General features: G+C 33.8%; 2 pseudogenes; one reads left to right on the top strand and one right to left on the bottom strand.

Annotated features, from left to right (window-relative positions):
• The first annotated feature begins 19,484 nt into the window (after positions 1 to 19,484).
• LOC111744515 lies at positions 19,485 to 19,603 on the top strand (annotated as a pseudogene).
• Positions 19,604 to 24,924: 5,321 nt separating this feature from the next.
• Positions 24,925 to 25,043, bottom strand: LOC111744525 (annotated as a pseudogene).
• Positions 25,044 to 27,981: the final 2,938 nt, after the last annotated feature.

Genomic DNA, 27,981 nt, shown 5'->3' with positions numbered 1-27,981 from the left:
TTTGCATCCACTGTTAAAAAAGAGACTGCTTAGTCCCAATCTGAAATGAAACTGTGGGGACAGATGAGGATGAAAGGAGGCATGGAGACTAATCATTCAAAAATAAAATATAATAAAATAATCCAGTTTAAGCGAGTTTATTGCTTTGAAAAGTATGCTTTAAAAAAACCCTTGAATGGCTCTTAACATTGCACTCTGATGAAATAAATGGGTCAATGTACCATTCCATCCTCATTCAGAGGTATTTATTTCAGGATATTAATGAATATTTAATTTCATCTTTGTTTACTAGTACAATAAAACCTGAGGTGATAAAAATAAGAAAATTATATGGTTACTAAGCCAGAACGAAATGTTGCAGTTAAAAATGGAGATTGTAATTGAGGGGTATGTCTTAGTAGGCTAGCTAATACTGCCTATGGAGAAGCCAATGAGCAATTAGACAACAGGTTTAGCATTCCAGAGAGTATTGTTCACTTATGTAAGAGGCTTCATTTTCAGTTATACCATGTCTCAACTGGAATAGTTACAGTGCTCAGCTTTTCCAGCCTATTTAGGTTGGAGTCCCAATGTTGCCTCTTACTATCTGGGTAACCTTTGACAAGGTACAAAATCAATCCCCAACCTCTGTTTTCTATCAAATGAAGAGGATGATAACATTATTTACCTCGCATAATTACTGTGAGGATGAGATGAGATATTCTTATAAAGCCCTTACCCACTGTTTGACACAGAGTGAACAATCAACAGTGTTAGCTACTATTACTGTCATTGGTAATTGTTGATCACTTATTTGCAGGACAGTGGTGGTGATAAGAGACAAGAGAGGTACGCTGTAAAACATTATTCGGTTGCCAACAAACTCAGAGCTCTTTCATAAATCAGATCAGATTGTTCACTAAAATTCCTTTCTGGATCAACTTTGAAACAATTTAGCAGTCCGCTTCTATAAAAGCTGTTTTGGCAACCTGTGCATGGCGACTATACAGAGAAAGCTCATAGCTACACCTGGCAATCACTTCATCAAACATTGAAGTCATCTAGGTTAAAAAAAAAAAAAATCCAGGCTCTATTCCAATTCAAGTGAGTGATAACAACTGTCACTTATATATAAAAAGGAAAGTTTTTTTTTCTAGATTTCTTGCTAAAATTTGCAAATGGAAATACAGTCAGTACAGCATTCTTGTCCTTATGTCATGACCTATAAATTCCAAGTCTGTTTCCACCTCGGAATGAAAGACATCTGGATGCTGCCTCTGCCCTGCTGTGCTATTCTGTCCTAAGGGTGTGTTGCTGAGGCAACTCTAACTCCTGATTTGGGTATGTGTGTGTGATAGGGCATTTCTGTTTAAGTCTGAGAATATAAGGCTCAATATAAAGAGTAAACACTGAAAAACTTTACATACAAGTAGGCTGCTATATATGAAGACCCATTTTATAAACACAAGTGATAACACCCTGTTTTGTAACAAGCGTTGCTGCCCATCACCAGATCGATTATTGAAGTGACATATTCTTGATTTTTAGAAAACATAAGAGGTTGCTTTCTATTATGTCTAACCAGAAGAAGTTATTGTGACCAAGATAGGTCCTGTCATCTGCTTCTTACCATCAGAGGTTACAATTAGTGTTCCAGGGAATAAGTGTGAGAAACCACAGCATGATCAGTCTGCATCTTCCTAGAGTCTCAACATACATGCAGCGATTATTTACTCTGTGCTAGGCTAGGTTTGTGGCACTTAGTGGTAAAATAAAATAAGCTCATCTCGTACATCAAGGAGCTTAATCATATAATTAAAAAATATATATTTTTTTATATTTAAACTAACACTGGCAGATATACTACAACATAGAATGGACATTTTGGATGTATGTTTCTGATAAAAAAAAAAATCCAATTAAATTCTCCCTGGTGGATCTGTTCATGCTCTTCTGCCATAGAAATACTTTAGTGGGAAAAAACTGAAAAGCAGTTTGCTGACTTGTTAGTACCTGATGACACACTTTGAAAATGTCATGTGTAACTGCATTTTATGTGGTATCACCAGACTACTGCTTTACCTCTATGCACCATCATCATTAAATATTTCCTCCCAACTCAATTACTCTCTTTTAGGTATAAGAATGGCAGTAGTCTCCAGTCCCATTATCCTTTTCAAATATTTTCACTTTCTCCTGCACTTACTTGGGATCTCATTGAACTATAGTTCTTCAAAGTAATGATTATTTTGGAGAGTCTGGGCTTTTGTTTGAGCAGCTCCTGTACTATTGCATTTCTGTTTTCCCTCCTTCATCTCCAAACTTCACAGCTCAAAATCAGATAATTCACACCCACTAGCCTCCCAGGCTTCCTAGACTCTGGGACCTCTCCAGGCAAATGTGTTGAAACCTATGTTCCTGGATACAAGTGGCCTCCTGATGTACTGCCAAGGCCTGCAGGAAGGCATCTGGGGGTGTGCACAGAACGTCTCAACAATCAGTTGAACTTTCCTCAGAGGAACTTGAAACGAAAGGGTTAAAGTAGTGGGTTTTGTTTAAATAAGATAGCCTTCAAAAATTTGAGAGCTGAATATCAGCTAGCAAAATCTGTGAAAATATTCTCTATTTTTATTTTCCTTTAAAGAAATCATCTTGGAAGATTAATTTTAGAGGCTATTAGAGAATATATTTTAATGTAAAATGCTTTGGTTGTTGATGAGACAGGGTTTGTTTTTCAGTTCATCAGCAAGATGGCACTTTGATAAATTACAGATTGCTCAGTGCCTAAAGAGGCACATTGTGACAATTTTCATCACAACGTGATATAAAGAGGCAAATGAAGCAGTACTCCAGATCATACCAGGCCGGTTTATTGATAGAGCCCATAGTGTAGATAAGAATCAGGAGGAGTTGTCTCTTACTAAGGGTGTGCTCATTGTTTTCTGATCTACCTGTGAGAACTTTTTCATCAATCACTTAAGGACTGGATTTGATTTGTATCTTGCTGCTCATAAATTGTTGGATATTAGGAAGGTAACCCAGCCAACAAGAAGACATCTTTAAAAGGAAATGTACTGTGAAATTTTTTTCTGCCTTGATGACTTAGAGTGAGTCCTTCTGTGCCATAGTATGAGTATGAATGAAGAATTGGTCACTGATTTACTCTTACTCATTTGCATGCACCAGTTAAAACTAACTAGCTCTACATCTAATCTTTTCACTAAGTTTTTTTAAAAATCAGGCCATGGCATTATCCATGGGTATCTGATTAGAATGCACATATAAAGACATCATGCACATATAAAATTATAACTTCAAATTTCTCTTTTCCTGTGCCGTTTATTCTAGTTTTAACGTGCACAGAACAATATTTTGTCCTATATATCTAGATAAAATATTCTCCCATTTCAATATTTACTGAAAGTAAATATTGAGCCTTTTCATTCCTTCATTTGTTTTTAAGTCTCAAGGGAAACATGATGTTCCTATACTGGTTCAGACAGACTCTAGGATCGTAATGGAAGTGATTGTATGAGATTAATGCTAAAGACAAATATGCAAACATATTTCATCAAAAAATAAAAAAAAAGTAGTTATCAACCAACTTTATCACTGGGTGGTGGTGATGTGGATATAAATAGTGCCAAATGAGTGGTGTGGATATAAATAGTGCCAAATGAGTGGTGTAACTGTTATTTTCACTTCAAATATCTCTGTGGCACTATAGAGACTAGTCCAAGAGGCTTATTTCATTTATCTCACCCTGGTTTCTTTTGGGCCTTGGGCAAATGGGCCAACACTTATTTGCAAGGCTGATCTCATCTCTTCTGGCTGTTGAGTAGACTCTGCACTTCAGCTGATGAGGGCACATAAGAAATGAACCAGATAAATTGCTTGATTAGAATCTTCATGAACCAGAACTAATGAGCGGGGCACACATTTACTTGTGAATTAAGAACCAAATACATCTTTCTGGGGCTTGATGCTGACACACATATTTACATTCTCCCCACTGCGTGCCATTCACTAATTATAAACCCTAGGTTATTCTGCATTACAGAAGTTTTGCGCCATGATATGGCACTTGAATGTTGACCATGCTTCTCATGTTAGTCTATAAATGGCATTCTGATTAGGAGCACAGGGGCACTCTTCCTTTGCTTTTATGAAATGTGAAGAAGGAAACCAAACCTATTATTCAGCCAGTTTTGAAGTCTCCTTGCTTATTAGTTCTTCAACAGTATGAGCTTCTATTACTACCTCAAATGAATAAATATAAATTCTTTAAAACTGATATATGGGGTGAACAAAAACAAGTAGCCTCTATCGTTTTTTTTTCTAAAGATGAAGTTACATTCAATCAGAATGAAATAAGCTTAAATTCTTGGTATTTTATACAACATATAGCTCTGGTGATGACTTTTTTTTCTGGCTTGCAGATGGCCATCTTCTTGCTGTATTCTTAAATGGTGGGGTGGGGGGAGGAAAAAGGGAGGAAGAGCTAGTTAGCTCTTAGGTGTCTCTTCCTACAAGGACAATCATCCTATTAGATCAGAGCTCTACTTTATGACCTCACTTAACTTTAGTTACCTTTATAAAGGGCCTATCTCTAAATACAGCTCACATCGGGGGTTGGCACTTCAATACATGAATTTTGAGGAAACATAATCGTTCAGTCCATACTCGTTACACAGTATTAGTATAACATAACTTTAAATTCATATGTTGCTAAAGATTGTCCCAGTTCTTTGCATAAGTTTTCTCCCAAAACAGCACCAAATAAACAAGAAAAATAAAAGATTGTATTTTGGTTTGAGCATTCAAAACAAGACAACTCTTGTTTATGTGGCCATTTTCATTTTTATACTATTTTCTATATTTTAGCAACATAAACACTTCTTGCCAGTAAACAATATTTTGTATTAGAAAAATGATCAAATTCATTACATTTATAAACTTATCTCAATTTCTGTCTTTTGTATTTGTGTGTGTATTTGCATGATGTTTGCAATGTGAGATTGCATAGATTATTTTTAAGTCTTCCTTTTGGGAACAGTCTGATGAATACAGAAATGAACAGAATGATATTCAAAATCAAATAATGGGATCAAAAAACATAGAGACAATATCAGTTTATTATGTAGTCTGAGATGATTATTGCCTTAGTATATATGCCTACTGTAAGACACACTGAAGGGTCTTTTTCTCTTTTGATTTTAGGAGTGGGTAATGTATTGACCTTGTTATTTTTTAAATGTTAACACCTAGTAACTAGAATGCTATTTTTTTTTTAATTAAAATTGTGTGTTTCCATCAAAGATTGTCTTCTTTGTACAGTAATTAAATCTCAATATGATGAAGCACATCATGCAGACATGCCATCAAAATAAGAACAGCAACTCCAGAATACAACAGTTTAGGGAACTCTACCTGTGAGAACTTTTTCATCAATCACTTAAGGACTGGATTTGATTTGTATCTTGCTGCTCATAAATTGTTGGATATTAGGAAGGTAACCCAGCCAACAAGAAGACATCTTTAAAAGGAAATGTACTGTGAAATTTTTTTCTGCCTTGATGACTTAGAGTGAGTCCTTCTGTGCCATAGTATGAGTATGAATGAAGAATTGGTCACTGATTTACTCTTACTCATTTGCATGCACCAGTTAAAACTAACTAGCTCTACATCTAATCTTTTCACTAAGTTTTTTGAAAAATCAGGCCATGGCATTATCCATGGGTATCTGATTAGAATGCACATATAAAGACATCATGCACATATAAAATTATAACTTCAAATTTCTCTTTTCCTGTGCCGTTTATTCTAGTTTTAACGTGCACAGAACAATATTTTGTCCTATATATCTAGATAAAATATTCTCCCATTTCAATATTTACTGAAAGTAAATATTGAGCCTTTTCATTCCTTCATTTGTTTTTAAGTCTCAAGGGAAACATGATGTTCCTATACTGGTTCAGACAGACTCTAGGATCGTAATGGAAGTGATTGTATGAGATTAATGCTAAAGACAAATATGCAAACATATTTCATCAAAAAATAAAAAAAAAGTAGTTATCAACCAACTTTATCACTGGGTGGTGGTGATGTGGATATAAATAGTGCCAAATGAGTGGTGTGGATATAAATAGTGCCAAATGAGTGGTGTAACTGTTATTTTCACTTCAAATATCTCTGTGGCACTATAGAGACTAGTCCAAGAGGCTTATTTCATTTATCTCACCCTGGTTTCTTTTGGGCCTTGGGCAAATGGGCCAACACTTATTTGCAAGGCTGATCTCATCTCTTCTGGCTGTTGAGTAGACTCTGCACTTCAGCTGATGAGGGCACATAAGAAATGAACCAGATAAATTGCTTGATTAGAATCTTCATGAACCAGAACTAATGAGCGGGGCACACATTTACTTGTGAATTAAGAACCAAATACATCTTTCTGGGGCTTGATGCTGACACACATATTTACATTCTCCCCACTGCGTGCCATTCACTAATTATAAACCCTAGGTTATTCTGCATTACAGAAGTTTTGCGCCATGATATGGCACTTGAATGTTGACCATGCTTCTCATGTTAGTCTATAAATGGCATTCTGATTAGGAGCACAGGGGCACTCTTCCTTTGCTTTTATGAAATGTGAAGAAGGAAACCAAACCTATTATTCAGCCAGTTTTGAAGTCTCCTTGCTTATTAGTTCTTCAACAGTATGAGCTTCTATTACTACCTCAAATGAATAAATATAAATTCTTTAAAACTGATATATGGGGTGAACAAAAACAAGTAGCCTCTATCGTTTTTTTTTCTAAAGATGAAGTTACATTCAATCAGAATGAAATAAGCTTAAATTCTTGGTATTTTATACAACATATAGCTCTGGTGATGACTTTTTTTTCTGGCTTGCAGATGGCCATCTTCTTGCTGTATTCTTAAATGGTGGGGTGGGGGGAGGAAAAAGGGAGGAAGAGCTAGTTAGCTCTTAGGTGTCTCTTCCTACAAGGACAATCATCCTATTAGATCAGAGCTCTACTTTATGACCTCACTTAACTTTAGTTACCTTTATAAAGGGCCTATCTCTAAATACAGCTCACATCGGGGGTTGGCACTTCAATACATGAATTTTGAGGAAACATAATCGTTCAGTCCATACTCGTTACACAGTATTAGTATAACATAACTTTAAATTCATATGTTGCTAAAGATTGTCCCAGTTCTTTGCATAAGTTTTCTCCCAAAACAGCACCAAATAAACAAGAAAAATAAAAGATTGTATTTTGGTTTGAGCATTCAAAACAAGACAACTCTTGTTTATGTGGCCATTTTCATTTTTATACTATTTTCTATATTTTAGCAACATAAACACTTCTTGCCAGTAAACAATATTTTGTATTAGAAAAATGATCAAATTCATTACATTTATAAACTTATCTCAATTTCTGTCTTTTGTATTTGTGTGTGTATTTGCATGATGTTTGCAATGTGAGATTGCATAGATTATTTTTAAGTCTTCCTTTTGGGAACAGTCTGATGAATACAGAAATGAACAGAATGATATTCAAAATCAAATAATGGGATCAAAAAACATAGAGACAATATCAGTTTATTATGTAGTCTGAGATGATTATTGCCTTAGTATATATGCCTACTGTAAGACACACTGAAGGGTCTTTTTCTCTTTTGATTTTAGGAGTGGGTAATGTATTGACCTTGTTATTTTTTAAATGTTAACACCTAGTAACTAGAATGCTATTTTTTTTTTAATTAAAATTGTGTGTTTCCATCAAAGATTGTCTTCTTTGTACAGTAATTCAATCTCAATATGATGAAGCACATCATGCAGACATGCCATCAAAATAAGAACAGCAACTCCAGAATTCAACAGTTTAGGGAACACTTACATTTGTTGAGGTCAGGGTAGGTGGAGGCAAAAGAAGGGACATTGGAAGTCAGTGTTCTCAGAAAGAATTCTGTGGCCTACCAAAGTGGCACACATTGGTAGCCAAAATCATGAAATTGATTGATTTAACTGAGAAATCAACATGGAGTCACGGTAAGAGTTGCTTCACTGTGTAGGACCTCTCGGAATGATTGTGAATTTCTAGCTCATGTACCAAGGAAAGACAGTACTCTTAGAGCTGTATTTATCCTAAGAAGAAAACTTTGTTTTGTTTTGTTTCATGTAAAAGTGTTATGCAGGCTAGTGGTGGTTTTGAATCTGTGGATAATCCTGGACTGGCATCAAAAGTCTATTGTAAAGGTAAGAAGTTACACTGTAGTCCTGGTGAAACTCCTTGAGAACGTAGCACTAATTTATTTGAACAAGCATAACTTGACCTGATTCATTCAGAACATTCTTAAATGTGGACATTTCCTTCTTGCACAAGAAAGTAGAAGCTCAGATACCTGGCCCCTGCCTATGTCTTCTCTCCTGCTTCAGTGTCCTTGAGCAAAGGCATCAGATGAGCTTTCATCTTAAACCTTGTAACTTGGCCATTTTCAGTCATTAAGACTCTGAAATAGCTTTCCTACAAATTGTTGAGGGATATGCTTCCAGCTTTAGACTTCTGTTTGTGAACTGGACAAAATTTATTTGTAGTTCTTGTTTATTTATTTGTAAAATAGACATCCTTTTTCCCTAAGGCATCATAAGAATCAAATATTTCATTTTGAAAGGGCTTTGAGAAAAGTAAGCTTTCTGTCAGATATGTATATATCTTAAATTAGTTTCGACAAACTATTATGGTTATATTCTCAGATTTTTAGACTAATTTACAAATAAAAAACCTTCAAGTCCATTTTATAATGCAGGAAAAATAATTTCTTATTTTCTTGCCAAAATTTCCATTCTCTACCTTCTGAGATATTTATATTTATCTTAATGTTAAAGGTCCCAAGATGGGTTTAAAGTGAGTAGATTTATGTCTGTCATTAAGAAAACACTTTTATATAAGTATTAATTAAGAAGCATCCAGAACTTAGGAATAAATTTAGCTTTGAAAATGGTTTTAACCAACATATAATTGATTAAACTAAATTGTCTATAGGAGTACCCAAAAGATTGTTAGTAAATGTACAGCTGAGGAGATTTGAGGGCATCCATTTTAATCATTCTCAGTGGCTTGACATATTTATTCTCACATCAAAATCAACAGCAGGTATTCTAGATGGGGTCATCTTTCACTTGGACCCAGACTCCTTCCATTTTGTGGCACTATCTTGTCAAGAATCTTAGAGTTTTCTCCAACTAACAGATCAGGAAGGAAAACACAGGAAAAGCACATGTGATTCTCAATCATTTTGCTTAGTAAGTGTCACTCATCACTTTGGTTCATGTTCCATTAGTGCAAATAATGTTTTATCTAGAGTAGGGAGCCCCAAACCTTGGGCTGCTGACGCATACCAGTTGGTGGCCTGATAGGAATCTGGCCACACAGCATGAGGTGAGTGGTGGGTGCTAGTGAAGCTTCATGTGTATTTGCAGCCTCTCCTCAGTACTAGCATCACTGCTTCAGCTCCACCTCGGATTATCAGGCATTAGATTCTCATAGGAGCACCGGTGCCAAAAAACGTTGAGGGCTGCTGGTTGAGAGGCAAAGGAGTTAGGAAATATCTATTCCCTGCCTAGGCAGCTGCTTCTCAGGAACAACTTCACATTTATTCTCTGCCACAGGGTGGTTAACCAAAGCCTAAGTGTTTTCTGATTTTCAGACAAGGATAAGTAGCAACAGCATTCATCTATTAACCTCTTCTCTGTGAGAGCATAAAGAATTAATGGTCATAAGATATAATTGGAGAGCTAACTCTTCCTTTTCTTATATATGGCACTTTTCCTTCTATTTATATTTAATTTGCTAAAGTGATCAGGAGATGAAGGGAAGAGAATGTGTGGTTCTTATTTGGGCTCCAAGCCAGGCAGCTTAGCAGTAGAGATTTAATTTTTAAATTTAATTTTAATTAAAATGAGTGGCTAGAGATGTAACAAAATTCAAGAAATGTAAATTAAAAAATAAAATAAAATCCTGGGGGAGCACACACTTAAAAGATTTATGCAGGCTTCTGAATGAGAATAACAGTATTTTGCATTATTCTCCTCACGTCTATTGGTGATAAAGACACAGCTGTGCATTGACATCTGTGGCAAAATTATAGATACATTTAAAATATGTTTTAGATAAATACATATACACTTGTGTATCATACTACATTTTATTTCTAAATGGAAATCTATGTAATGCATTTTATAACAGTAATGATAACATTACTGCATAAGCTACACATAGACACATATATCATAATTAGCTAAATTTTTTCAGTTTTCCTATACCTTCATGAAAGGGGGCTCAGCTTATTAATTTATAGTAGAGTCTTAAAAGGCACTTCATTTTGAGATTATTTGTCTTGAATTCTAAAAGAGCTGTAGGATAACATAAGAAGGGACTCAGCATTTGAAATATGACGGTCAGGCCTTTGGAAGATCTTCGACTATTTTCTCGAAAATATATGAGCATCCAATGCCCTACTATCCTTGGTCATTTTGTGCAGAAAATTACAGTGACATTTTCCCTATGAATGCAACAAGGCTGCTAAACTTTTCCAAACACTGCTAAAGAATATCGCACAAAGGGGCTGATCGGTATCAATATACACTCATAATTGCTAACCTAACCCAGGCTCTCAATAGTGTCCAGAAATTCTATTGGCTTTCCATTATACAACTTAATTCCTATTCTTCACAGTTATTATGTCATACCTTCCCAACTCTCAGATCTTCAGCTCATCAATCTCCTCTCTCAAATCTGGATTACTTAAAATCACTAGAGGAAAACTCTTGGACTGTCACTGTCCAGACCATGACCTGCATCCATCTTCTCCTTCTTCCTGCTGGGTGGGGGAAGATTTGACTTTTTATCTGCATAATTGATCAACCATCTATCTGTACTCTTGAACCCTTCCCTCTAGATTCTTTAGAAATATAGTAAATTCTCCATTCCCCATCTGCCTGTATCTTGAATTTCTCCTTCATTTCTGGATGTGTCACACCAGAATTTCATCATGTATTGTTTATTCAATGATAAAAGAAGACAAGAGAAGATAAAGAAACTTTTTAAAATCTAAATTACTTCTGAAAATCCTACTGTCTCGTCTCCCCTTAACAGTCAAAATTCTTGAATGTATTATCTATATTTTTTATTGCAATTTCCTGAACTCATATATTGTCATTTCTTTCTTGCTATATAATAGACCTTGCTCACATAGGCCATCGAGGCCTACATGCTGCACAGCAGTCTTGCTTGACTTCTTGGAAGCATTTGCTACTATTGGAATCTTTTCTTCATGAACCTCTATTTTCTTGCCTCTCCTGGTACAACTATCTCCTGGTTTGTCTCTGGCCTCTCCTTATTTTCTTTTGAATGTTCTTTTTCTGTGTTTCTACTTTAAATATTGATGACCTTCAAGGTTCAGTTCTAGTCTTTTCCTCCACCTCACCATTAAGGATTTATTGAAGCTAATCCAGGAACCCTTTGGCAAATTCATCTACTCCGAAAGCTTCAAAAAGCATTTGTAGGTTGATGACTCACAAATCTGTTTGTCCAGCACAACCTCTTTTCTAGGTTCAAGTTGTATATGTTCATCTTCTTACTAAACATTTCCACGTGTGTATTTCATAGACACAGTAAGCTTAATATCTTGAGAAATGTACTAATGATCTTACCCTCTTCCACACTTAATTCTTCTCTTGCGTTCTCTATCCTTGAAATGCTATCACCACCAACCGAGAATACCTCTCACATCTAGTAAATCACCAAATCATTTAGATTCTATTGTCAGATTGGTTTCTGGATATTTCTCTTTATTCCTACAGCTATTACCAAGGCCCAAGCAAAAGCCATTCCTTTCTGAATGGTTGCCGCATCTCCTTAATTGGCCTTTTTTTCAATATCTCTCCTCTAATCCACTTTCCACAGTGAACAAATGAGAATATGATTATGACACTCTCCTGCTTAAAATCCTTTAGAACCTTCACATTGTTCTTATGATAAAGTTCAAACTTCAAAACAAGTCATAACTGATTAGACTCCTCAGCACATTTGGCATCCTCGTTACTCATCCCCCTCCTCAAATTCTGTTGTCCAGACATATTGAACATCTTCCAGTTCCTTGAAGTACTGCTTTTGCCCTCCTGCAAGCCTTCACATCTTATTTCCTTTCTCTGGAATGTTCTTTAGCACTCCTCTTTTTTGGTTGATTTTGTTTACCCTTTACACTACTTCCTCAAGAAGCCTTTCTGGGATTATCAGATTAGTTTAATAAATTCTACTGAAATATGACTTCAGCATTCATGTACTTCTTTTATTGTAACTTTATAATTCATTATTATTGCTTAGGTAAATCCAGCCCGTCGCCTATTTTTGTAAATACTTTTACTGTTATGTTTTGTATGTGACTGTTTTCATATAAAGTGACAAAGTTGACTAGTTGCTAGTCAGTCTTCATTGTTCATGAGGTCTAAAATATTTTCAGTATGACCCTTTGTAGAAAGAAAGTCTGCTGACCATTGTTGTAGAAAGGTTACATTGGCATTTGCCTTTATATAAGACTCTATAAAATAATGCTCCATACTGCGTTGCCTCAACTGTTTATCAAATGTGCAAAAGTAATTTTAACTTTATCTATTATTTTTATCTCCCATATTTTACCTTAGTTTCTTGCCTTTGTTATATTTTCTGTATATTTTTAGCAACTTTAATCTTATTTTATTGTTTTTCATGACTGTTCAAAAGCTTCCTTAAGTTCCTTTTGAAATAAAATGGCATAAAAAATACTTTATTTTATTATATACATTTTTGCAAGTTGGCTCAAAGTGTTTTTGCTTAAAATGAAGTTGAATATAAACAAGCAAATGAACAATAAACTTAAAAAAAAAATGGTCCTTGTACACTGGCTTGACTATTTTTGTTTCATTTTTATGAGACACATTCATATATTTGTTTTTCAACTTTGTAAGCTTTAGAAGCATTAGCTGATTTTTTTGACAGAAAAAATCCAACAAACGATAAATATAATAGTTCATTTTGAATTTTACACTCTATTTTCTGAGAGGAGGATAACAATATATTATAGGGTAAAGTTGAATAAGATTCAAAATCATTTATCTATTTAAAATATTAACTAGTGCCTTTTAAAATTAAAATTTATTTTTTTGTTTCTTTATTGACTTTGTTTAGGCAAATAGAATGAATTAATGCTTTTCTGTGTCTCTCTATAATAAAAAATGATATATTAAATTGGACATGTGCCCCATTTCATGAAATGCCATTTACTTAGAATACTTGGTTCTACTTTGGAAACAACCACTGGGTGCTATAAAGTGTATATGTAAATTCATATCAAGGAAAATCAATATGGATAAAAAAACAATGACCTTCTAATTGAACAATCTCATTTTGTTTAATACACTGCTTTCTTAGCAAATCTTAGACTCTCTTTTTTTCTTTAACTGCTCTCATTCAAAGCTTTCATGATATTTCTAAAATTTTATTTTACTTTATAAGATCCAAAAAGACACCATAGGTAATATATATAAAGGTCACACTACAGAGAATTTTGTCTTGACTTCTAACCAACTGTAGACCATATTAAAGTTTCTAAATTCAGTGTCTCTGACTCAGTACTAAGAGGACTTTTATATTTTCAAAGTCCTTTTGGTTATTAATATATGGCAAGTATTTGAAAAGAAAATATAAATCCCAGGACTATATTCCAAGTACTTTTCTTTAGTTTGTCATTATAAAGTTAGGAGATTAAAGTGAAATAAATTTGTACTAAGTTTTCCAATTAAAAAACAATGCACTAGACTTAACTATGGTGACCATTTCATAATATATATAAATATCAAATCATTATGTTGTATAACTGAAACTAATATAATGTGCTATGTCAATCATATCTCAACAAAAGAAAATGGAGCTCAGTCTTATTATAGAGTCCGTCTATATAAATGTTGTTAAATTGCTGGTCAAATCATAACTCTCAGATATATGGTGATATAAAATGTACAGCTATGTTACTCCTTCTTCCTGTTTTCTGCCAGATTTATAGGAGAATCTTTTATATATTTCTTTCTAGTTGAAAAACAAAAATCTATTATCATACTTAACTTCTCTGGGCCGGTTTTTGAGATTTCAGGTTAGACATATTATACAATTATCTGTAGTCTGAGGGTTCAGAGCCTATTATGCCCAATCCAAAGAAAACCGAAACAACAAAAGCAACAACAAAGGCACAGACTTCCTCCTTAGCTTAATAATACACCATTATAAATATCCAGCCAATGGTTTGGGGGGAACTCTTGTCTTGTCAATAAGATGTGTAAAATTTGATGGCTCTGCCAAAAAAGACCAAAGGAGTAAATATTTGTTGTTAATTTACAAGCACCACACATCCTGTGTGTTTTTATATTTCTATTTATTCATTTTATTGAGGGATTAAAACAGAGTGAACCATAGTTTTTCTGGAAATTATTTTAAAATTTTTGTTTGTTTGTTTGTTTTTTAGTTTAAAAGTTGGCTATTTATTTATCCAAATAATAAATAAACCAATCTCTGATTATATAAGATTGGATCAAGGAATGCCCAAGTAACATCAGAAAAGCACTTTTAGGCCATGTATTTAGATTTCTTAGAAGAGTCTAACACTGAACTGTTTTCCTGAAAATCATACCTTAAAGGTTCATTAACGTTCTTATTCGAAACTACTGTAATGGGTAAGATTCTTTGTCCTTCAAATTCTCAGTTACATTGAATTTCACTGTGATATCACTAAATAAGAAAAAAATAACAAAATAGATTGGGAGGTTTGATTTTAGGGGGAAAGCCTTTAAAAGAATGTTTGGCTTGCCTGCTCTTGCTACCTCATTAATCCTAAATGGTGTCAGTCAGTTGAGTCTAATAGCTGTGAGTGTTACTACCATGGTCAGTTCCAAATTACAGTATTGATTAATTGATTGTCTTCTTCCAGTTGTGAATTATATTAGTGCTGGCTCAGGTAGCTTGGCTCAGGGCCAAAACCTAATTTTCAATGGAAAGCAACAAGCAGTTTCACTGTTTCACTGCTGTGGTTAAGTGGATGTTCAGAAAACAAAAAGCTTTGGAAAGACGATTTGACAAAAAGGAATGTACTAAATCTAATGAGTATGCACTTACTGATGGTCTCTTCCGACCTAGGGAAATAAGGAGGAAGAGAGTAAGTCAGGAATTCATCATTTTTCAACCTCAGACTTTCAAAACAGTCTTTAAACAATTGTCTAAAGGATGAGAATAAGAAGAAAGAAAGATGATCCAGAATGACAAGAAGCCAGCATTTGCATCTGTGGAATTAAGTCCCTTCAGGAGAAGTGTAGTGACTGTGGCACTTTCAAACTAAATAGAATTTCAAGTGGATCATGGGCTCCCCTACATCATAGGTACAGCTATTCAGGGAAGCTTAAAAAGCACCTGCCACATGTGGCACCCCTAGTGTAGTGGTGCTATCTTCTTAGAATAATATAAACATTAGCAGGTAGAAAGACAAAACAAGAGGCACTTATTTCATGTTAACTCTCTGCTTTATTGAGGAACATAAAATGGATGGGTGTGTTTATCATTGATTCTTGTGGAATGGGAAAAGCTAAATGGGGCATTAAGAGGTTAATAACTTTCACAGATCTATAACTTTGTGTTTGTTTACAGCCAGATCAATTTCTTTTTTTTTTCTCTATGAAATCTGAAGGAAAAATTGGTGTGGGATGGAGGAACTCTGATTATAAAATTATATTCATATTAAAATGCATTTATAATCATTACTGGTCTTTTTTATAAAAAAAAATGAACAAAATAATACTTGATTTCACAGAAAACTGAAAAGAAGAAACTTCCTCAGGTAAAGGAAATGATCATGAAAAAATTGAAAAAAATTATTCCAGAAGTCCTAAATTTGAAAGATGGACTTTTATATTGAGTGGCTGGGTGTCTATTTGATGACTTAGTACCCATTTTCACTGCTTGTTAAATATTTTAAACTTCACCCCTGCTCATCACTATCTAATATACTCTATACTTCAACTATTTCTCTTTACTCTCTGCCTTCCCCACTCTAACATGAGTTTTTGTGCAACTCTGTATCACCAGCATCTGGAACATATGTTCTCCTGTAGGCACTCAACCTTTATGCCTCTATTTTGCCTATGCATGTTTCTACTTTAAAAAAGATACTAAAAATCATTGTTATACTTATTTGCTATCATATTGTCTCTGTGTAATAGATTATAAACTCCTCAAGGGCAGGTATCATTTATTTTTTTTTCATCTTTGTACCTCCATCTTCTAGGGTAGTGACTGGTCAATAAATATTCAATGACTAGATGAATAAAAAAAGAAGTGTGCATACTCACAATTTCTCATTTAAGATATATAAATTATCATAACTATGCCTTTATTTATTATGCTTACCTACTTTTATTCAAGATAAAATTATTTATACAAACTTTTATTGGTACATCTATAACTTTATAAATTATATATTTTGAATGTGTGTATTTATCTGCCTCATGGATTTTCAGGAGCATAAACTTTGTGTCTGAGAAGAAAATATTATTATATACTTGACCCTCTCTTGGCATTACTATGGTTTTAAATTGCAGTAATATGAAAATCTCAAGTAAATTATAGACAGCTGTTTACAGCAGAAGATATTACATAAGAGATTTCATAACTATAGATGATTTCTGATCCTCTAAAATATAATTTAAAAAGATGATTCTGCATAGGAAAATCTGGGATTAGACTCAGAAATTTTTTTTTTTAAACTTTGGAATGATTTCATGTGCTCAACATTTAAAAAACATCAGATTTTTATAAAATATCACCTTTAGTTCTATACTATCTACCGCAAGAACAATTTACCCCTGAAATCTTTGTTATATAAGATGCAAGGCATGTTAATAAAATGTACAAAATAGTCTTAATAATTCTTATAAACTTAAGACTCAAAAAGATATTCACTGCCTCTTTTAAGGAACACTGACCTTCTTATATAATTACATATATAATTCTGTTCATATATTGCCTGTGACCCAGGCAACTTTTCCATGTTCAACATAGCCCATCCTAGAAACCACTGTCTTCAATCCATTGAATATTAATGAAATAGGTCAGATACTGACAAAAGACTCACATTATTTGGAAACACAGAGCCAAATGCAACAGGTAGCTTAGTTCCCAAATTCTGGAGATCTTAAAAAGAAAGCAGACCTTTTATATATAATTTTTGAACTCAACTTCTGGGTGATCATTTATAGCTGTCTCCAAGCCACTCCTTTTGGAAAGCAGATGTCCAGCTATCAAGCACGAAAATATAATCTTTATGACAATCTCAGAGTGCTACCCTGATATTTCATTCCCCATCTTCCTACAGCCTCTAAATAGAAAAATAGTGGAAGAGAATGAGGTAGATAATGTGAACACTTAAGGATTTAACATTTAAGAAGATTCTCAATGTACTAGTCTGATTGTTCTGGTTCTATATTCCACTATCTATAATTGAATTTTCTTGAAATCATTTAGTTTATTTATTCAGTAGCCTATTTCTAGAAAGGAACATTTACCTTTGCATGAACATAATTTTGTGTGATTTGACTATTATTACTATTTTTTGTTTATTTTTATGGTGACATTGGTTAACAAAATCCAATAAGTTTTAGCTGTACCCCTTAACAGTAAGGCATATATATATACATATATATATATATTTACATGTGTGTTCACCTCCTATAATTAGATTTCTTTCTGTCACTACATTTTTGACCCCTTTTACCCCATCTACCTACATCCTCCCCCTTCTCCCTCTATCATCCGGTAACCACTAGTCTATATAGTCCATGTCCATGAGTCTCTGTTTGTCCTGTTCATTTGTTGCTTTTAGGTTTATATCCCATATATAAGTGATATCATGTGATTTTCAACTTTTTCTGTTTGGCTTATTTTGCTTAACATGATTATCTTGAGGTCCATCCATGTTGTCACAAATAGCAGTATATTATCTTTTCCTATGGCTGAGTAATATTCCATTATATATATGTACCACAGCTTCTTTAGCCCGTCATCTATCGTAGGGGACTTAATTATTTTTTAGCTTTTATTTCTAGAAGTGAATTGATGAATATGACCCAAACTAGAATAGAATATTTATAATTTATATTGATTAACATGCAGCATTTTTATAGGGAAAAAGATATGTTATGATGTATATATTACATAACAACCTTATAATTTATATTATACTGCTTGTTTTATTTTTGTGCCATTATGAACTCAAAGTAGACTTAAATTTTTTTTTTCTTATTTAATCATCTTGACTTTCTTGAGCAACTCAGATAATTCATACTGACAGTTTTCTTGATGGTGATGGTGATAGCAAACAGGTATGCTTAATCCTGTCAATTTTGACTTAAAAATTATAAAAATAAACAAACCAATGTAAAAATAAGTATATAAGTCTGCTATTTATAGTATTCCATGCGAAAAATAACTTTTGGCTTTAGTTGATTCATAAGGGCAACCATTCAAAAGGCACAATTAATATAAAAAGTCAAAAGTATAGGGGTTGGATCAAGAGACAGTAGATTTTCCACATACTTATGGTAGTATCCAGATATACCAGTTGTCACATTGTGTTTAATTCTAGGCATCAACTTGAAATACGAAACATTTTATTGATGTGCTAGAAGGAGGAATCAGAGGATGAAATATCTGAAACTCCTGTCATAAAAGGAATTCTTGAAGAGGTATAGATATTTTGCATAAAAAAGAAAACACTAAAGAAGAAATAATGGCACGTAGATTTTACATCAATATAAGGAAGATTTTTCTTGCAATTATAGCTACCCAATAATGAAAGTGAGGTCCGTGTATAGTTTTAATCAAAGAGTGGCTGATTGCATGTCATGGGGAAGTTTGCTACAGAGGAGACTAAACAATGTGACTTTCCCTAGTCTTATATCTTAATTTTTCTTTCTTTTTCTTTCCATCAAAGGATAATATATCTTAAATGCAGAGTTGAAAAAAAATGCCTGAGTCACAGATACACTATCAGATATCTATTTGATCTTAGGCAGGTCATTTATCTTTTCTAGGTCTTATTTTTTCATGTATAATACATGGCCTGGAGTCTCGAAGGTCTATTTTAATTACAATGTTCTCTGACTATATAAACATAGACATACCAAATCAACCCCTAAGTCTACTCATGGTGAAGAATCATCACAATCAAAGACTTTTCGAAGGGGAAAACATTTAGTTAACCCCCACATATGCCATTGTATTACATATATTATTCCTATACTAACTTGCTAATAAATCATTTTAATAAGTATTTCTTTTAAATGCTATGTGTATAATATGAAAGTTTTGGTTACTACTCCTAAATAAAAATATAACTCTCTCAAGCAGAAATGTTCAGTCTATGGCCATGCTGCTCTTAACATGCCTGATCCCATCCGATCTCAGAAGCTAAGCAGGGTCGGGCCTGGTTAGTACTTGGATGGGAGACCACCTAGGAAGACTAGATGCTGTAGGCATTTAAAAAAAGAAAAGAAAAGAAAAAAATGTTCAGATCCTGCTGAGTTTTTTTTATTCTGGTCATGTAGTCTTCATACATGATTAACCCTTCCTTCATTAAATTAATTTGTTTTTTTACCTGGGAATGTCAAATTAATACTATAATCAAAAATCTCTAGTAGAGACTTGAATATTTCCCTGCTATGTGTAATGCCAATGACTTTTTTAAAAATAAAATTATTTAAACCAGGCTCACTTAATAGGATGTCTTAGTTAGCAGATCTGGTTTATTTCTTCAAAATAGTGCTAGTCAGAACTTTATAAACAGTTCTTAAAATCAGCTAAAGAAACTATTATTTTGGACTTTCTTAACTGATGAAATTCCAAGCATTAACTAAAATTTTAGAAGTTTGCTCAATGTAAAATATTTATAAATATTGGCATTGGTACTTATATTAAAACATGATATTGCACAGTGTATAATCAAACGTTATTCATAAGAAATTAAAATTCACTTGCCAAAATAAGCAAAGCACTTGGCTATAGAACTCACAATATATTATATTCACCCAACATATTTGTGAATTTCTAAATTCATACATTTTAACAGTTTCTGGATAGCATTAGCTTGATCCAATTATGAAAAGTGACACTGACAATACATGAAAAAGACAGCTCATTTAACCAAATTAACTAAACTTGGCCACTAGCCCTAAGGCAAAATGTTTGAACCTTTAATTATAGACTAATATAGTCATCATTAACAGTATCTTAGATATCCCATAATGTACTCAAATCAGTCACTTATTACGTGTCCATGGTATCAAGGTGTTCATTTAGGCATTGTGAGGAACACAAAGATGAGTAAGAATACATAGACCTTCCTTTTAAAAAGTTTACAATATAGACACTTAAGGAGGGACTGGCAGGAGAGTGAATGCCTCATGCTTTTTGCTTCTAGTTAGATGATTTTTGTTCTCTCAACTCAAAGTAATAAGGGATCATCTGAAAATAATAGTGGCGATTGTATCTGAAGTTCTACATGGATTTAAATCCTGATATTACTACTACTTATGTGAATTTGGGCAAGATATTAGTTTCTCTAGTTCTCAGGTCCCTCATCCTAACATGGAGATAATTAAAGTACAGACCTCAGAGAGTTGCTGTGAAGAGTAAATGAGATATGCATGCAATGTGCTCTGCACATAATATGCATTTCAAAAATAAAGATTAAATATATTTAAGGGACAAAGGATACATTAAATAAGAAAGCTATTTTTACTTTGGCAAGATTAAAAATTCAACATTTTGTCATATGTTAGAGTTGGATGACTGAATTCATGACTGATGATAAACATTCATGGACTCCAAAGGGAAAGAAGAATTTCTAATGTGGCATCCTAAAGCAACACTGCTAGTGAGCTAGCAATCTCAGACAAATGAAGGAGAAGACATTTTAGGAAATACTGATCAAAAATAATGCACCGAATAAAGTATACTAGGCTTTATTCAATTGTTTGACAAAATATTCTTATATTATTCTTATAATCTTGCAGACACTATAAAGAAGACAGGATTAGAAAAATTAGATAGATTTTTTAAGTGGCAGAACAGCCCCTAAAAAAAATGGACCTGGTTCAGAGCACTGTCTCTGGTAGAGTGGAAATACAGTAATATTTAGAAATCAGAAAGGTTTAATTTGAGATTCTTGCTTTAACTCTCATTAGCTGTGAGAGACCTTCGCCTCCTTGACCATCAGTTTCTTCATCTGTAATGGGAGGATATGAGGATTGCATGGATAGCCCTTAACTTTATGATTGGCACATCTTAAGGGCTCGATAAATAATATCAATAATAATCACTGTTATTTTTACTTTTATTTCATTTTTGATGGTTAGAGTATTTTTGTTTCCATTTTCACTCATCTTGGAAATACAGGTAGACCAAAAAATAAATTTGATCTGTATTTATAGAAGGAGTAGTTAGTTATGCTCTTTCTGACCAAGAGACACTTTGTTCAATGAGTTAAGTATCTATCTTATATCTAGAAGGTGAACTCCTAAAATATACTGTATATTTTCACTTTTAAACATGCCTGTACATGTGGGCAGATAAGCTCCTGATACTCTAAGTTGCAATGAAAATAATAATGATAACATTTATAGAGTAACCTATATAATCCCTACTATATGTCAGGTACTGTTCTAAAGCACTTTATATATGAACACATTTAGTCCTCACAACAGAGATAAGAAGTAGATATTGTTATTATCTCCATTTTATAAATGAGAAATCTCAAATAAACACATTTGAATAATTTGCCTCAGATCAAACAACTAGTAAGTAGCAGAGAATTCAGACAAGTCTAGGTTTAGAATCTATGTAATTTGCCCCTTATAATAGAATTGATTTGTTTTGAAGAAGCAATGTCATTAATAGAGGTGTATTTGAAATATTCCTATTGTCACTAGATTAGATAGAAATAGAACTTAAAAGGAAATAGGAACATCGTTTGTATTATTAGTTGTATGGGAATATGTACTTTGGCTTCTAAAAAAAAACCTGGTTTTTAAATTAACTCTGGAACATAATGTGTTCAGAAAATGGGAACTAATTCTATACAAATTGCTGAACCGTAAGGCAGAATGATTAGAATCGTAAGAAAGTTATGAACAAAGAACATGGGAGTTTAGAAGAACACATCATTTTGACTGCAGGTATCCAAGAAAGCTTTAGGGTGAAGGTGAGCTGAATCATAATACATAAAATAGAAACAATGAGAAACCAAAAGGGAAACAGTCTGAGAGCTTGAAATAAATTTACTACAACCCCTTATCTTTCATGTTTGTTTGTTTAATTCTTTGTTTAATCTAATTTGACTTCAAAAGCCTCTTGTTTTCTGAAAGACTTTTTCTATATACAGATATTTCTTTTTTTCTTAGTCATGAGAAACATTAACCCAAAATTGAGGTTAACAGGGAATGTGGGAGGTGATATTCTTTCCTTCAAGCTGGGATAACAAAATTTTTAGCAGATACGAGTATTTGAGCATGCTAGGAACTCTTAAACTTTGTAAACTTTGTTTCCAAAATTTGTATTTAGAAACATGAATTAAAAATAATTTTATTTTATTTTATTATTCATCACAGGTTTTTACCAGATAATCATTTTGAATGGTGAGCCAATAGATCAAATAGAGAGAGAGCATAGGCATTACTAATTTCACAAAATTATCATTTTAAGATTAGAAGCACACTATTAAACTGTAATAGACAAGAAAACATGTACTTGGTAGATGATTTTATAAAAAATATTATTATGACAGGTAAAATGTTTATATTAGAGAAAAGATACAGATATGTAACATAACAAAGCTGTGTTAATAGCAAAAATTTTGTTGCAAAGTAGTGAGAAGTGAATGCATAACATTACTGTTATTGTTTAACAGAGATTAGACATTTAAAAATTTGCTAATCTATTTGCTAATCTTTTTTCTCACTTTATTCTCTCATTAACAATAAATAGCTTTGTAGCTTCCAGAAGAACCAAAATAAAGTATGTAGGTGAGACCACCGCCAAGGGCAAATAGTTTCACAGCAGCATCAGCTAAATTCGATCAACATTGAAATCTATAGGCATCTGCTACTCCAGTTCAAAACTTTAACCCATTGTTAGATACCCCACACATTCATGACTAACATCATCCATGATTCAGAACTGAAAAATAAATCCCTCATTGGTAGATCATTTCCTAGTTATTCCACTGGTTTGAGTATGTTGTAATTCTATTTATAAAAGAAAAACTGGCCACTTTTGGTTAAGAAAAATTTAACCTTAGTATACTTTATAAGAGGAACACCAGGTGAATAGAATATAATATTTGAATATTCTGTCCCTCCCTCCATCCATCCATCTTAACCAATATTTGTTGAGTGACCATTATATATTAGGTGGTAAGACTCAAAGAAGGGAAGGTTGTAAGACTTACCTTGTATTAGCCACTGTAGGTGTTTATAGACACAGTCCCTGGCCTCAGGAAGTTCAAAACCTAATTAGAAAAGAAATAATTTTTTTAAAAAAATATTTCAAGTCCTAATTGTTTTCGAGATATATTTCTGCCATTCCCCCCACCCCACCATTTTTTTAGGGAGTGAGTTTTGAGACAGAGAAGAAATAAAGCAAAATGGTTAATGAGAATCTAGTATAAATTTTATAAATCTGATATAAATCTTTAACTTAAATAGTAAAATGTCAAAAATCAACATGGACATCTATTTTGTCCGCATGCTGCAAAGCAGTGGATATTGACTATTTATTAAAATTTTGAATTCAGGCTATCATGTTTAATATAAAGAAGCTAAATTGCCTTCTTACAATATCTATTTCATTAAGTGCCTTGATTTGTTGCTTCCTGAAATTACATAATACATTTCAAAATTCTCATTCTTTTGTCTTTCTGGAACTGAATGTTCCCTGAGGCAGTGGTCCCCAACCTTTTTGGCACTGGGGACCAGTGCTCCTATGGGAATCTAATGCCTGATGATCTGAGGTGGAGCTGAGGCGGTGATGCTAGTGCTGGGGAGCAGCTGCAAATACAGATGAAGCTTCACTCTCTCACCTGCCACTCACCTCCTTCTGTATGGCCTGGTTCCTAATAGGCCACAGACCTAACAGCCACAGATTAGTATCGGTCCATGGCTGAGGGGTTGGAGACCTCTGCCCAAAGGTGTTAAGTGAATCACTTAAACACTAGCAGCCAAGCTAAAGCAAATCATCGTCTATCCTACTCCTGGGATTAGCTAGCACAGAAGAATTTTGAATCTTATAAGCACTACATTTATGTAAAAAAATACCTTTATTAATTTTTTAAATCTATACCTCTATAACATAAAAAAGGCAGCATGTCATAATTCCTCCATAGTATCATTTTATAAAATTTAAAGTCTATCCTAATGATTCTAGTTTGTTTTCAGAATGGTTTCCTTCTGTTTAGTCTAGACCGCTTTTTTTTAAATCAATTCTTTCAACATGTTAAACTAATTCCTCCTTCAGTTCCTAGGGAAGTTATCATCTCATGTAGAAAGCCTTCCCTGACACTTGTCCCCTCCACGTTTCACTTAGATGTATCCCCTTGATGCTCCAACAGCTCTGTGTATTTCCTTATCACATCTCATCATATTACCTTGTGTCACATTTAGAAACTGGCTGGTTGTTCACCAAACTATTTCCCTTTTCCTCCTATTACCAAGCCAGACTATATTTTGAAGATATTTTATGTATTTATGTATGTGTGTGTGTATGTATGTATGTATGTATTTATTTATTTATTTATAATTTTTTACACCTACAGCATCTGGGCTTCCTAGGTGGTCTCCCATCTAAGTACTAAGCAGGCCCAACCCTGCTTAGTTTCCAGGATCAGATAGAATTGGGCTTGTTCAGGGTGGCATGGCCGTAGACTGTAGTTTGAAGATAGATGAAAGCACGTGACTGGATTCTTCACAATGTAGTACAGTTAGATACAAATCATGTCACTATCAGGCCTGGCCTTAAAACCATCTCATACATGATCCTTCATTCAATGTTCCCTAAGCACAGACAGAATTCCTGGGGACCTAGAGGAGCAAAAATCCTTGAGAATAAAAAAAGCCTGGTCCTTCAGCTACAGCTTTCAGGATCACCTTTTATCCCTACTAATAAAGTCTCTTCATAGTAGAGTATTACGAAGATGACCATCTATCACCTCATCCTGATTAGGAACATCTATTGGCACTGGAGTTTTATGTAAACGAGAACTCAATTTCCGTCTTTATGCCATTAAAAATGCTGGGCAGTTCTTACAGCATTTAACGTATTCAGACTGTGATTGCTCAGTTGGTTCAATCTCCTCCACCAGACTGTAAACTATAGTACCCACAACGACTGGTCTTGTCTCATTCCAGGGTTTAGCGGAACTCCTGACACAGTATACGGCACATAATAAACATCTCTCTACATTTTTTATTAACTTGAATTTTATAGGCTAAAATGCCCCATGAAATTTTCATGGGAAACATTGTTCTAAATACAGTTATTCCTTTAGGGGTGAAATGCAAGGCTTCCTCTAGTACAGGCTTCAAAATTCTTTTTTGGTAAATACCTTAAAGGTAGAAACTGAGTTTGCTCAAGAGTTCAAAGCCAGTGGAAATATCGTACCATGTTTGTAAAATTGTTTTTGTAGACTTCTATTTGCAAATTTTTGTAAGACGGTGAGAGCATTGTAAAATCTTAGTCAGAAGTAACAGACTTAAAAGTTCCTTGATGCAATTGCTGTGATTTGAAATGTCCTTTGAATCTCCACTAGGGAGTTAACACCAAGGAGAGAAAATGAAAGGTAATTTTCTTTCCTTTTCAAAACAATAACCAATCACAGAACCCAAAACCTTCTGCTCTTCTCATAGTAAAATGAAATCGTTTTTGAAGTTTAGACAAAAATAAAGGCATCTGACAAGCAATATCAAGTCTAAGTCAGCATGTCTCCATGTATTTATCGCAGACACAGATATTTCTCTCCTTATTCCTACAGCCAAACATACCCTAGGCACTAATTCCTTTTGGGCAACCACCTGTTTGAGGCCCCTTCCAAAAAGTCTCATCATAATTCTCACCCATATGTCTCTTTACTACTATCTACGTGTTGGTTAAATTTTATCCTGTTTAGCATAACCTAACTTTCAAACACATACTTCTTTTACTTTCAGCCCTATTTAAGTAAGAAAAATATCAAAGAGATGATCAGATCTTTTTGGTTCCTCTCAATTAGTGAAAAAGTCTTCTGTCAGGCATGCAGCTGCCTTTTAACCTGAATATAAAATCCTCAAACTCTGTTTCACTACTCATTTATATTATTGTTGAATGGCACCTTTAGGCTAGATTTTATGGTAGCTTTAATAAATTGGTAGTTCACTGACATCAATGTTAACACATAATGTACCTTGACAAAGCATTTGTCTCTTTAGTGTCACACAAAATGCATAATGCATGGCAGATTTGCCACTTGAAGCCATTTCTTAAAATTTTCATAGACATTAAAACAACTCTCTGCTTCTCAGACCATCACAATGCTGCCTTTCCTTTCTGAGCACAAATATCAATCTAATGACCTACTGATCTAGTAGAGAGGACAACAGAAAATACTTAACAAATTAATTCTTTCTAAGTTATGTTCAAGTTATGTTGTTGTCAAAGCACAAATTATTAAGAATTCTCAACTTTGTTTTCTTTTCTAAAGATGGGGGAAAATGGATCCTAAATTCTCATAAAAAGGAGAAAATGGATTTTTGGAAATTGATTTAGCTAAGGAAGCACACTCCAGCTCACAAAACATGCCTGATGTGGGTGAGAGAATGAAACAAATAATAAGGAAACTGTTACAACAGCATGAGTTCTTTCATTTCCATAATTTCTGCTAAAGTTTAATTGTTGTGGCTGAGAAAACTGTAAGAGCTAAAGTCGAAAACTTTTGAGAGAACTGTCCATGGTGAGGTATAATCTGGCCTGATATAGTTTATCATACACGCATACCTAGGAGATATTATAGGTTTGGTTTCAGTCTACCACAATAAAGCGAATATCACAATAAAGTGAATCACAGGAATTTTTTGGGTTTCCTAGGGCATATAAAAGTTGTTTTTACACTATACTATAGCCTATTAAGTGGGCAGGAGCATTATATCTATAAACAACTATTTTCATACCATAATTAAAAATACTTTATTGCTAAAAATTCATCATCTGAGACTTCAGCTAGCCATAATCTTTTTAGTGGTTGAGGATCTTGCCTTGATTGTTAATGGCTGTTGACTAATCAGGGTGGGTGGTGGTTGGGATGGCTGTGGCAACTTCTTAAAATAAACAACAATAAAGTTAGCTGCATCGATCAACTCTTCCTTTCACAGATGATTTCTCTGTAGTATGTGATTCTGTTTGATAGCATTTTACCCACTTTAGAACTTCTTTCAGTGTTAATTTTCTCAAACTCTGCTGCTGCTTCATCAACTAAGGTTATGTATATTTTAAATTCTTTGTTGTCATTTCAACAATCTCCACAGCCTCTTCACCAGAAGTAGATTCCATCTCAAGAAACTGCTATATTTGCTCAGCCATAAGAAGCAGCTCCTCATCCATTAATGTTCTACCTTGAGATTGCAGTAATTCAGTTACATCTTCAGGCTCCATTTCTAATTTTAGTTCTCTTGGCTATTTCCACCATATCTACAGTCACTTTCTATTCTTTTGTCTTAAACTCCTCATGAAGGTTGGAATAAACTTCTTCCAAATTCCTGTTAATGTTGATATTTTGACCTCTTCCCATGAATCATGAATGTTCTTAATGGCATCTAAAATGGTGAATCTTTTC

The sequence above is a fragment of the Pteropus vampyrus genome, unplaced genomic scaffold (genome assembly GCF_000151845.1).
Source record: "Pteropus vampyrus isolate Shadow unplaced genomic scaffold, Pvam_2.0 Scaffold136, whole genome shotgun sequence".
Lineage (NCBI taxonomy): Eukaryota > Metazoa > Chordata > Mammalia > Chiroptera > Pteropodidae > Pteropus > Pteropus vampyrus.
Note: the sequence above shows the minus strand (reverse complement) of the source record. Positions and strands in the feature narration are given on the sequence as shown.